Source organism: Aquarana catesbeiana, linkage group LG01, assembly GCF_042186555.1.
Source record: "Aquarana catesbeiana isolate 2022-GZ linkage group LG01, ASM4218655v1, whole genome shotgun sequence".
In the NCBI taxonomy this organism is placed as follows: domain Eukaryota; kingdom Metazoa; phylum Chordata; class Amphibia; order Anura; family Ranidae; genus Aquarana; species Aquarana catesbeiana.
Window position 1 is genome coordinate 987,907,919 of NC_133324.1, and position 13,730 is coordinate 987,921,648.

Here is a 13,730-nt window from a genome sequence, read left to right on the forward strand (position 1 = left end):
TCAACCCCCCCTTTCCTGATCTGCCTAGCTGCATGCTCGATAAAGGTCTGGTATGGATTCTGGGGGACCCCATGCCATTTTTCTTTTTTCTTTTGGCGTGGGGTTTCCCTCCAAATCCATAACAGACCCGCAAGGTGGGAGAGGAGTGGGAAGCCCAGCTACATATAGTGGGAGAGGAGTGGGAAGCCCAGCTACATATAGTGGGAGAGGAGTGGGAAGCCCAGCTACATATAGTGGGAGAGGAGTGGGAAGCCCAGCTACATATAGTGGGAGAGGAGTGGGAAGCCCAGCTACATATAGTGGGAGAGGAGTGGGAAGCCCAGCTACATATAGTGGAAGAGGAGTGGGAAGCCCAGCTACATATAGTGGGAGAAGAGTGGGAAGCCCAGCTACATATAGTGGGAGAGGAGTGGGAAGCCCAGCTACATATAGTGGGGAGAGTAGTGGGAAGCCCAGCTACATATAGTGGGGAGAGTAGTGGGAAGCCCAGCTACATATAGTGGGAGAGTAGTGGGAAGCCCAGCTACATATAGTGGGAGAGGAGTGGGAAGCCCAGCTACATATAGTGGGAGAGGAGTGAGAAGCCCAGCTACATATAGTGGGAGAGGAGTGGGAAGCCCAGCTACATATAGTGGGAGAGGAGTGGGAAGCCCAGCTACATATAGTGGGAGAGGAGTGGGAAGCCCAGCTACATATAGTGGGAGAGTAGTGGGAAGCCCAGCTACATATAGTGGGGAAGGAATGGGAAGCCCAGCTACATATAATACACTAAGCTGTGCTGGGAGAAGATAAAGGCAGATTGGAATACAGCTGGCCAGCACTCGGCAGTGACAAGGAGAGAACAGGGAAGATATACAGGCTGGGCAGAAAGGAGACAGGATGGATCGGACAGATCGAGGAGTGAAGGACTGCAGGGAGACACCAAGACACAATCAGACAGATCAGAGAGAAGGATCAGAGCTTGATTGTAGGGAAGGGGGATGGGAGGCATACCTGAGAAACAGAGTGAGTATGGCAAGAATCTGGAGGAAGGAAGTGAAGAGAAACAAAGTTACAATCAGAAATCAACAGAAAGGAACAAGAACGAGTCACACAAAGATATTATATACAAGTAAAGGCACAGGGAACTAGAGCAGTAGGTATCCCACAATGTTATAAAGCATAAGTTAAAAGCATAGTGGTCTATGCAAAACTGGAAAACAAGAGGCCATATTCTTGTAGTATGTTTAAAAAGTCCAAGGACCATATGGGATGGTAATAGTGGTCCCACACTCAGGGCTGCCATCAGGGGGAACATAAACCATGTTCCAGTACACTGAAAACACAAGGAGAGAGGCACCTCTGGGTGCAGATATAGGAGAAGTTCAATAACACTTAATACAGGCAACTCACATTTGAGAAGTCATAAGTAGGCATTGATAAATCCCAACATGGGGGTAATCTGGTCATCAGTTCATCAATCCGTTCCTGCGAGGTGGAGGCACTCTGCTCAATACAACACCGCTAGATGGTAGAAAACTGGCCGCAGTGGAAAGTACTCAGAATAAGGCTTGAGGCGCTGTTGGTGTGCAGGCAAGGAGGGATGACATCACTGGAAAGCGACACATTTCCCGAGCGTACAGGCTGTGGGTGACCTGGCAGCCACCCTCCTTCTTTCTTCTGTTCTCAGCGATGGTGTCTGCTGATCTGAGGAAGGAGCTGGAATGTTCCGTCTGTCTGAACATTTATAAAGATCCTGTAAACCTGAAATGTGGACATAACTTCTGCCGGGACTGTATTGGTCGTGTGTTGGATACACAGAAGAGGTCTGGAGGTTATTCCTGTCCTGAATGTAAACAAAGCTTCCAGAAACGTCCCGTCCTTCAGAGGATTCTAAAACTACGTAACATAGTGGAGAATTTCCAGTCCACCCATCCAGATCAGGAGGAGTCCGGGGTCTTCTGTACTTACTGTATTCACACTCCTGTACCTGCTGTGATATCCTGTCTGATGTGTGAAGCTTCTCTGTGTGACAATCACCTGAGAGTCCACAGCAAGTCACCAGAACACGTCTTATGTGACCCCACCACTTCCCTGGAGAACAGGAAATGCTCCGTCCATAAGGAACTACTGAAGTATTTCTGCACTGAGGACTCCACCTGTATCTGTATATCTTGTTGTCTGATTGGAGATTACATCGGCCATAAGAAGGAATCTCTGGATGAGGCCTCTGAGATGAAGAAGAAGAAACTGAGGAATGTTCTGCAGAAACTGATGACAGAGAGAGAGGAGATGGAGAAAAGAGTCCAGAGTCTGTAGGAACACAGGAGGAAAGTACAAGGAAAAGCAGATGATGAAACAGAGTGTCAGGGGATGTTATACACAACATCCAATGCAGGTGATCAGATCGCTGGGCTGCACCAAGGAATCAGGGACAAACAAGTAAATTAATAAAAAAGGTATGTTTATTGTTAATGATAAAGACACTCGTGAAATCAAGACAGCAAACCAAAAACAAGTAAATGGTGAAAAACACAGCAAACCCCCAAACCCACCTAACTCTCTATCTAACTAATATAATATACGAGCAAGTAAACAAACATGAAATAAAAAATAAGGCATGGGCAAAAGCGACAAGGGAACAGAAAACAGGAATAATGAAGCAGACCAAGGAGTAGGGAACAGGAAACAGGGCTCAAGGACAGGATACACCAACGGGGTCCAGGAACAAACAGGAACAGGCTGGAACAAGAGCAGGTACTGGCAGGGACAAGGGCTTAGCAGAGGAATACTGAAGCACTGAGGCTTAGTTCAGGGCGGGTTTATATAGTCCAACAGACCCATGACAGGTGTGCTGATGGCAAGTCTGAAGTCCAGGCAGGGAGACACCCGCTGGTGGCCACTGGAATTACACCCTTTTGGTGCTGAATGTAATAGTGCCACAAGCAGGTGAAACCGGAGATGACACCGTTCCTGACAGTTCCCCCGCCGCAAAAGGAGTGGCCTCCGGACACTCCATTCAGCCCTGGGTACGACAGTCCGAGTGGGTGCAGAAACACCCTACAATGCTTCCCTACTGAGTCTACGGACTTCTTCACACTTCCAAGGCCAGAGTCTTTTAGTTCACTGAGGAACATGCCATCAGAGTCTAAAAATAGGACACGCACCCCACCCCCCGGGTCAGGAAGTTTGGATCCGGAGAAGAAAATTAGGAGGGTAACGGGAAAGAAACCATCGGAGGCAGACCACACAGAAGCATTACATTCAGGCCAGGCGACAGACAGGATTGACACAGCGGCAAGATGGCCATCAGTCAGGAATAGTTTTAGCAGGCACCATGTCATCAGGCTGAGCAGAAAGCAGAGGTACATCACGCTGAGCAGTGGCACATACGCATCGAGCTGGGCAGCAGGGAAAAGCACATCGAGCTGGGCAGCAGGGAAAAGCACATCGAGCTGGGCAGCAGGGAAAAGCACATCAAGCTGGGCAGCAGGGAAAAGCACATCGAGCTGGGCAGCAGGGAAAAGCACATCGAGCTGGGCAGCAGGGAAAAGCACATCGAGCTGGGCAGCAGGGAAAAGCACATCGAGCTGGGCAGCAGGGAAAAGCACATCGAGCTGGGCAGCAGGGAAAATCACATCGAGCTGGGCAGCAGGGAAAAGCACATCGAGCTGGGCAGCAGGGAAAAGCACCTCAAGCTGGGCAGCAGGGAAAAGCACCTCAAGCTGGGCAGCAGGGAAAAGCACCTCAAGCTGGGCAGCAGGCATGGGCACCTCAAGCTGGGCAGCAGGCATGGGCACCTCAAGCTGGGCAGCAGGCATGGGCACTTCAGGCATGGGCACTTCAAGCTGGGCAGCAGGCTCATCAAGCTGGAGAGCAGGCACTGGTACTTCCGGCTGGAACACTGGCACCTCAGGCTGGAACACTGGCACGAGACATCAGGCTGGAGGGCTGGCACAAGACATCAGGCTGGAGGGCTGGCACGAGACATCAGGCTGGAGCTCAGGCACCGAGACATCAGGCTGGAGCTCAGGCACCGAGACATCAGGCTGGAGCTCAGGCACCGAGACATCAGGCTGGAGCTCAGGCACCGAGACATCAGGCTGGAGCTCAGGCACCGAGACATCAGGCTGGAGGGCTGGCACCGAGACATCAGGCTGGAGGGCTGGCACCGAGACATCAGGCTGGAGGGCTGGCACCGAGACATCAGGCTGGAGGGCTGGCACCGAGACATCAGGCTGGAGGGCAGGCACCGAGACATCAGGCTGGAGGGCAGGCACCGAGACATCAGGCTGGAGGGCAGGCACATCGGACTGATAGCAGGTACTGGAACTTCAAACCGGACAGCCGGTACTGGAACTTTAGACTGGACAGCAGGCACTGGCACATCAGGCAAAACAGCAGGTGCTGGCACAACAGGCTGAACAGCAGGTGCCTTGGACTGGATAGCAGGTACTGGAACTTCAAACCGGGCAGCTGGTACTGGAACTTCAGACTGGGCAGCAAGCACAGACACTGGCACATCAAGCAGAACAGCAGGTACTAGCACAAAAGGCAGAACAGCAGGTGCATCGGACTGGATAGTCGGTACTGGAACTTCAGACTGGGCAGCAAGCACAGACACTGGCACATCAGGCAGAACAGCAGGTACTGGCAAAACAAGCAGAACAGCAGGTGCATTGGACTGGATAGCAGGTACTGGAACTTAAAACCGGTCAGTCGGTACTGGAACTTCAGATTGGACAGTGGGCACAGGTGCTGGCACATCAGGCAGAACAGCGGGTACTGGCACAACAGGTTGAACAGCAGGTACATCGGACTGGATAGCAGGTACTGGAACTTCAAACCGGGCAGCTGGTACTGGAACTTCAGACTGGACAGTGGGCACAGGTGCTGGCACATCAGGCAGAACAGCAGGTATTGGCATAACAGGCTGAACAGCAGGTACATTGGACTGGATAGCAGGTACTGGAACTTCAAACTGGGCAGCCAGTACTGGAACTTCAGACTGGACAGTGGGCACAGGTGCTGGCACATCAGACTGGAAGGCACAGACATCAAGCTGGAAGGCAGAGACATCAAGCTGGGAGGCAGAGACATCAAGCTGGGAGGCAGAGACATCAAGCTGGGAGGCAGAGACATCAAGCTGGGAGGCAGAGACATCAAGCTGGGAGGCAGAGACATTAAGCTGGGAGGCAGAGACATCAAGCTGGGAGGCAGAGACATCTGGCTGGGAGGCAGAGACATCTGGCTGGAAGGCAGGCACCGAGACATCCGGCTGGAAGGCAGGCACCGAGACATCCGGCTGGAAGGCAGGCAACGAAACATCCGGCTGGAAGGCAGGCACCGAGACATCCGGCTGGAAGGCAGGCACCGAGACATCCAGCTGGAAGGCAGGCACCGAGACATCCGGCTGGAAGGCAGGCACCAAGACATTCGGCTGGAAGGCAGGCACCGAGACATTCAGCTGGAAGGCAGGCATCGAGACATCCGGCTGGAAGGCAGGCACCGAGACATCCGGCTGGAAGGCAGGCACCGAGACATCCGGCTGGAAGGCAGGCACCGAGATATCCGGCTGGATGGCAGGCACGAGACATCCAGCTGGAAGGCAGTCATCGAGACATCCGGCTGGAAGGCAGGCACCGAGACATCCGGCTGGAAGGCAGGCACCGAGACATCCGGCTGGAAGGCAGGCACCGAGACATCCGGCTGGAGGGCAGGCACCGAGACATCCAGCTGGACGGCAGGCACGAGACATCCAGCTGGAAGGCAGGCACCGAGACATCCAGCTGGAAGGTAGGCATCGGGACATCAGGCTGGGAGGCAGGCATCGAGACATCCGGCTGGAAGGCAGGCATCGAGACATCCGGCTAGAATGCAGGCACCGAGACATCCGGCTGGAAGGCAGGCATCGAGACATCCGGCTGGAAGGCAGGCATCGAGACATCCGGCTGGAAGGCAGGCACCGAGACATCCGGCTGGAAGGCAGGCACCGAGACATCCGGCTGGAAGGCAGGCACCGAGACATCCGGCTGGAAGGCAGGCACCGAGACATCCGGCTGGAAGGCAGGCACCGAGACATCCGGCTGGAAGGCAGGCACCGAGACATCCGGCTGGAAGGCAGGCACCGAGATATCCAGCTGGACGGCAGGCACGAGACATCAAGCTGGAAGGCAGGCACCGAGACATCCAGCTGGAAGGTAGGCATCGGGACATCAGGCTGGGAGGCAGGCATCGAGACATCCGGCTGGAAGGCAGGCATCGAGACATCCGGCTAGAATGCAGGCACCGAGACATCTGGCTGGAAGGCAGGCACCGAGACATCCAGCTGGAAGGCAGGCACCGAGACATCCGGCTGGAAGGCAGGCACCGAGACATCCAGCTGGAAGGCAGGCACCGAGACATCCAGCTGGAAGGCAGGCACCAAGACATCAGGCTGGAAGGTAGGCATCGGGACATCAGGCTGGGAGGCAGGCACATCAGACTGGAAAGTGGAAGCAGGTTGGGTTACTGGCAAGATGATGTGGGTCGGGAAGTTTTGTATGTAGGTGCAGGGCTGTAAGAAAAGAAAGTAGCTGGACAGAAGGAAGACTAAGGAACTGTAGCTGGAGGAGGAGTTTGTGGGACTGTTAAAGGTGGAGGAGAAGAAACAGGTGGATTGAAGGCAGGATAGGTGCGACACTTGGAGACTGGGTAGTAGTATTTGGTAGGGGGCTGATTAAACTGGGCTGTAGCTGAGGTTGCCATAGGCGACGGGGAGATAGATTTTTGGGAAGGCAGATGATTAATGGCAGGGGAGTTAAAGGCAGGGTAGGTGCAACAGGAGGAAACAGGGTACTGGTATTTCATTGGTAGAGAAGTATATTCGGAGCTAACAGAAGCTGAATGCGACAGACTTGACCAGGCCTGTATTAATGATTGCACTGAATCAGGTATGCACTTAGCTTGTCTGACCAGAGACTGCACTGATTCATTTTGCAAGCACCTGCTGGGGACAAGCTGAATATTGTTCAAAAAAAAAAATGCTGAGTCATTCTCCAACAGCCAAAGATTCTACCTGAGCTGCACTAAAAGGGGGTGTATAGTCATAAAAGGGGGTGTATAGTCATCACCTCCCTCAGCGACATCAGACAGGGCCAACTCAGTACAGATCTTAAATAATGGTTGCACATCTTCAAACAAAAAACTGCCTTGCTCAATAAAAACATGAGCTAGACGGATGCATTCTAACAATTGTTCCCTAGTGTATTCAGCCAATGTCTGATAACAAAAGTCTCTGTCATCAGTTGCCAGGAGCGATAAATATAAAATACTTTCGAAATCCATCTTTCAACAATAGCTGGGACTCAGGCCCCAATTCCCAGGTGCAACCGATCTGATTGTATGGCTTCAGTATTCTGTCAGGGGATGTTATACACAACATCCAATGCAGGTGATCAGATCGCTGGGCTGCACCAAGGAATCAGGGACAAACGAGTAAATGAATAAGAAGGTATGTTTATTGGTAATGATAAAGACACACGTGCAATCAAGACAGCAAACCAAAAACAAGTAAATGGTGAAAAACACAGCAAACCCCCAAAACCCACCTAACTATCTATCTAACTAATATAATATACGAGCAAGGAAACAAACATGAAATAAAAAATAAGGCATGGGCCAAAGCGACAAGGGAACAGAAAACAGGAATAATGAAGCAGACCAAGGAGCAGGGAACAGGAAACAGGGTACAAGGTCAGGATACACCAACGGGGTCCAGGAACAAACAGGAACAGGCTGGAACAAGAGCAGGTACTGGCAGGGACAAGGGCTTAGCAGAGGAATACTGAAGCACTGAGGCTTAGTTCAGGGCGGGTTTATATAGTCCAGCAGACCCATGACAGGTGTGCTGATGGCAAGTCTGAAGTCCAGGCCGGGAGACACCCGCTGGTGGCCACTGGAATTACACCCTTTTGGTGCTGAATGTAATAGTGCCACCAGCAGGTGAAACCGGAGATGACACCGTTCCTGACACAGAGAGAGTCACTGCCCTGTTCAGAGACCTCAGGAGACGTCTGGAAGACCTGGAGAAGAGAGTCCTGAAGGAAATCTCCGGGCAGGCAGAGTGGGTCTTTGTGTTAATTGATGATCTGGTCCAGGATCTGGAAATAAAGAAGGAAGAGCTGTCCAGGAAGATGGGGAACATTGAGGAGCTGTGTAACATGACGGATCCACTAACTGTCCTACAGGAATCAGACACAGGTGACTTGTGTGATACTGAGGATGGAGATGATGAGGACAGAGAGAGACATGATAAACTCCTCCATGATGGAGGGGATCTGGATGTAGGGGGGATCTCAAACACATTATACACAGGTTTATCTGATATCATGTCTTGGGTAATTGTAGAGAAATGTCCAGGCACACATGTCTATACACATTCTACTACAAAGGGCAAAGGCTACATCAATGCTGAACCATCCAGGAGACCTCCCCAACCCTCCTCCACCATACAACCATCCAGGAGACGTCCCCAACCCTCCCCCACCATACAACCATCCAGGAGATCTCCCCAACCCTCCCCCAACATACAATCATCCAGGAGACCTCCCCAACACTCCCCCACCATACAACACTCACACCTCCAGGTTGGAGGACCAAATATTGGGGCTGTACAGTGTCACGGAACGTCCCACACTCTGCTTAAGTGCTTCTGTCAGTATACCACTTCCTTGTAGTCTGGATACAGATATCAGATATTCCAACCGCTCTCAAGCATAAAACAAGGGGAGACTTGCGTAGATGCTAACATGGACTATTTGATTTAGAATCAAAATTACAAGACTTTATATGCCGTTGGAACCTCCTCTAACAATACAACTGTAACCTAATTAACATGAGCTAGTTTACTAAACCATTTACCCAGACTAGGTGACTATTCAATACACATTACCATAAACATCAACACAGGGTTAATTAGAACAAACAACAATGTGTGGAATACCCTTAGGACCTGTGGTAAGCCAGACTAAACTCATTTACATTAAACACATTATAGCAGAGAACAAGACAGGTAGTTGGAGTTGATGACACCAGCATCTCCTCACAGTATGTGTCCCAACAGTATGAATCAGGTCTTATTAGCAGGGGGCTGCTGGAGGAATCCCCCCTCCCTCTACAGGGACACACATCCCAAATGACCACAGCAAAGAGTCCACAACAGAATCAAACAACATACAATATATACATATATACACGACTGAGTCCGATTAGTACAAATCAGACTGGATTTCTAATTCATCTCACAAAGAGTATTGTTCCCTTGCAAATCCTGGGCCCATAATCAAAAGGCAAGAGGCTTGCATTCAGTCCTCTCCAACAGCCTCTGTCCCGGCTAGGTCTGTCACATACAGCAAACATCGGGGGTGTCGGGGGTTACAGACATATTACTGGATGTGAGCATAGCTGGTAATAATCTACATATATCAGATGACAGGAAAACTCTATGTCGGACATATGAGAGACCAAATCGCCCAGAAACACCAGAGAGGTTTCAGGATTATTCTCAGGTGATGAGCAGTCAGAGGTTCTCCTTAGGGAGACATTACTAGGAAGTGGATGTCGGGGAGTCAGAATGGTGGAGAGTCAGGTTGTGGTACCCCAGTATAGACAGGAGAGGAGATCAATCTCTGAGTGGATGTAATAAAAAGTCCTGGGGTTTGGAGAGGGGTGGGGGTTGGGTAACCAGTATTCAGTGATACATGACAGTAATAAGACCCCATTACCCGGCGGTGTCTCCAGTAGGAGAGTCAGGATAGATCTGGATTATGAGGCCAGGAGGATCTCCTTTTATGATCTGTGTGACCCGATCCGACATCTCCACACCTTCACCACCACCTTCACTGAGCCCCTCCATGCTGGGATATGGGTAGGGGGAGGGTTATATGTAAGGGGGGAGGTTGTATATTAGCTATGACTAAGCACCGTGTCTGGTGTGAAACATTTCAGCGGCTGTGCAGTTAGTCTGTACTTACCCTTGATGCCTTGATTTAAAAAAAAAAATTCAATAAAGGTGAATATTTGGAGTGCGGCTATCCAGCTATACATTTTTTCTATTTCTTTTTTTGTTGCCAACAGAGCCAGCACCCTGTTTGATTGTGGAGACAGCTGATTTTGGGAGGGGTTATTGTCCTGGAGCAGTGAACTTCTACAGGAAATTGTTGTTCTCTGGATCCTTGGAAGGTCTTGTTGGGGAACATAGAGACAGTTGGTCTCCTTCTTCTACAATGAGGGATTTGGGAGTCTGGAGGTGGGACAAGCTGATAAGGTGTTCAGAGATCACAGAAATGAATGTCTCTTGTAATGAATGATGTGCTGCTTGTACAAATTCTTCAGTGAATGATTCATCTGTAAAATGTTGATGTTTGGGACGGTCCTCCATGACAACTGTCTAGGATTGGAGGGTAAAAGTCTCCCGTTTGATGAAGGTAGGGAAGGTGGGGTGTCCCTGGAACAGTTTGGAAATGTGGTCACCCTAGTGAAGACTGGCCCTTGTGTGTCCCCGATCTCAGCCATAGATTGTTATTCATTTCTCATAGCAAGCATCCTGGCAGTGTTTCCAGAGCTGGAGAAGAGAGCTAGCTCTTGGGGTTTTGGAAAAAGAATGTGCACTTCCCTCCAAATGTACAATGCAGTGCTTAGTGCCCGGGGCCACATGTAGCCCATTGCCACTTTATGTGTGGCCCATTGGTCCCCTGCAGACACTTATCTGTAATATGTCATGTACTATGTTTCCAGTCTATGACTGACTGCTGAAGCATGCCCCCAGTCTCCAACAACCCCTGTAGCATGTTCATAGTCTCTGACCATTCTCTGTATCATGTCTGCAGTCTCTGACCATTTTCTGTATCATGTCTGCAGTCTCTGACCATTTTCTGTATCATGTCTGCAGTCTCTGACCATTTTCTGTTTCATATCTGCAGTCTCTGACCATTTTCTGTATCATGTCTGCAGTCTCTGACCATTTTCTGTATCATGTCTGCAGTCTCTGACCATTTTCTGTATCATGTCTGCAGTCTCTGGCCATTTTCTGTATAATGTCTGCAGTCTCTGACCATTTTCTGCACCATGTCTGCAGTCTTTGACAACCTCTTGTATAATTTCTGCAGTCTCTGACCATCTCCTGTACTATGTCTGCAGTCTCTGACCATCTCTTGTCTGCAGTCTCTGATCATCTCCTGTATTATGTCTGCAGTCTCTGATTATCTCCTGTATTATGTCTGCAGTCTCCGATCATCTCCTGTATTATGTCTGCAGTCTCTGATCAGCTCCTGTATTATGTCTGCAGTCTCTGATCATCTCCTGTATTGTGTCTGCAGTCTCTGACCATCTCCTGTACTATGTCTGCAGTCTCTGATCATCTCCTGTATTATGTCTGCAGTCTCTGATCATCTCCTGTATTATGTCTGCAGTCTCTGATTATCTCCTGTATTATGTCTGCAGTCTCTGATCATCTCCTGTATTATGTCTGCAGTCTCTGATCATCTCCTGTACTATGTCTGCAGTCTCTGATCATCTCCTGTACTATGTCTGCAGTCTCTGATTATCTCCTGTATTATGTCTGCAGTCTCTGATCATCTCCTGTATCATGTCCATACCTTTGCAATGCAGTCTCTGACTATTTTAATAAAGTTCTTTAAGTTAGGCTCAGACAAAGCAATCAAAGCATATTTTATCAGTACACCGAAGCATGGGTTTTGTTTAACCACATCACTTAAGGCCCTCCCACTTCTAGATGCTTGACCGCGCCTACAACTCACCATGACGTAGCGAGCTGCAGGTCTTTTTGCTCCTCCAGTGTCCCTCATTCTGAAGTTCAAAAGTTGGGAGGTATGGTGTCCTGACTGAGGGGTGTACTGACTTTTGTTGCCAGCGGTTTAGACATTAATGGCTGTGTGTTGAGTTATTTTGAGGGGACAGCAAATTTACACTGTTATACAAGCTGTACACTCACTACTTTACATTGTAGACAAGTGTCATTTCTTCAGTGTTGTCACATGAAAAGAGAGAAGAAAAGATTTACAAAAATGTCACTGAGGGGTGTACTTACTTTTGTCAGATACTGTATATATACAGTGCAGTGCAGTGTCAGGGGAAGAACGCGGATTGTAAATAATTACCTTTATAGGATCAGACAACCTGAAATAATGTCTTGTACAATTCATACTTTGTGTGTATTCACAATCAGTATAAATTGTGACCTTCCTGTGGAATGAAATAAATGAGAACAATGTTGGGGATGCTAAACAATGAGACATCCTGACAAATACGTGATAACAGCATCGGGAATTCTCCACCGAAAAGCTGGCCATGGTTGCCATAGCGATTGTCCTGAAAAGAGGCGTGGTTACAGGAACTACTGTATGTATGCAGATAAGAAGTAACTTGAACTGCAGCTGGCCTGGCGCCGTCCAATCACAGACCGGACATTTTTACAACAATAAAGGAAGTAAGAGACAAATAAAAGGGCTTACCATTAATGTAGAATGCTTTCTAACACTTTACTGTAATACTTTTATCAAGAATCTCTCTTTATTAAACAAAATCCCTTAAAAAAAACTACAATGGAGGGTGTTTTCTTTGCGAAAAAAAAAGTTCTCTTTATTCCTCCCTTAAACACGATACTCTCTATGCAAGCAAAGGGATGTATTTTTTTTACAATGCAACTCCCAAAAATACTTCTGTTTACAACCTTGAGACTAGGGATGAGCCGAACATCCCCCCCCCACCCCCCGGTTTGGTTCGCAGCACAACATGCGAACAGGCAAAAAAATTTGTGTGAGCATCATTAAAGTCTATGGAACATCAAAGGTGCTAATTTTTAAGGCTTATACGCAAGTTACTGCCATAAAAAGTGTTTGGGGACCCGGGTCCTGCCCCAGGGGACATGGATCAATGCAAAAAAAAAAAGTTTTTAAAACGGCCATTTTTTCGGGAACAGTGATTTTAACCACTTCAGCCCCGGAAGGATTTACCCCCTTCCTGACCAGAGCACTTTTTACAATTTGGCACTGCGTCGCTTTAACTGCTAATTGCGCGGTCATGCAATGCTGTAACCAAACGAAATTTGCGTCCTTTTCTTCCCACAAATAGAGCTTTCTTTTGATGGTATTTGATCACCTCTGCCGTTTTTATTTTTTGCGCTATACACGGAAAAAGACCGAAAATTTTGAAAAAAAATGATATTTTCTACTTTTTGTTCTAAAAAAAAATCCAATAAACTCAATTTTAGTCATACATTTAGGCCAAAATGTATTTGGCCACATGTCTTTGGTAAAAAAAATGTCAATAAGTGTATATTTATTGGTTTGCGCAAAAGTTATAGCGCCTACAAACTAGGGTACATTTTCTGGAATTTACACAGTCTTTAATTTATGACTGCCTATGTCATTTCTTGAGGTGCTAAAATGACAGGGCAGTACAAAACCCCCACAAATGACCCCATTTTGGAAAGTAGACACCCCAAGGAAATTGCTGAGAGGCATGTTGAGCCCATTGAATATTCATTTTTTTTGTCCCAAGTGATTAAATAATGAAAAAAAAAAAAAAAAAAAAAAAAAATTACAAAAAGTTGTCACTAAATGATATATTGCTCACACAGGCCATGGGCCTATGTGGAATTGCACCCCAAAATACATTTAGCTGCTTCTCCTGAGTATGGGGATACCACATGTGTGGGACTTTTTGGGAGCCTAGCCGCATACGGGGCCCCG

General features: G+C 48.5%; 1 pseudogene; it reads left to right on the plus strand.

The window, feature by feature from the left end:
• The first annotated feature begins 1,671 nt into the window (after positions 1 to 1,671).
• On the plus strand, positions 1,672 to 10,113 carry LOC141129255 (E3 ubiquitin/ISG15 ligase TRIM25-like; annotated as a pseudogene).
• Positions 10,114 to 13,730: the final 3,617 nt, after the last annotated feature.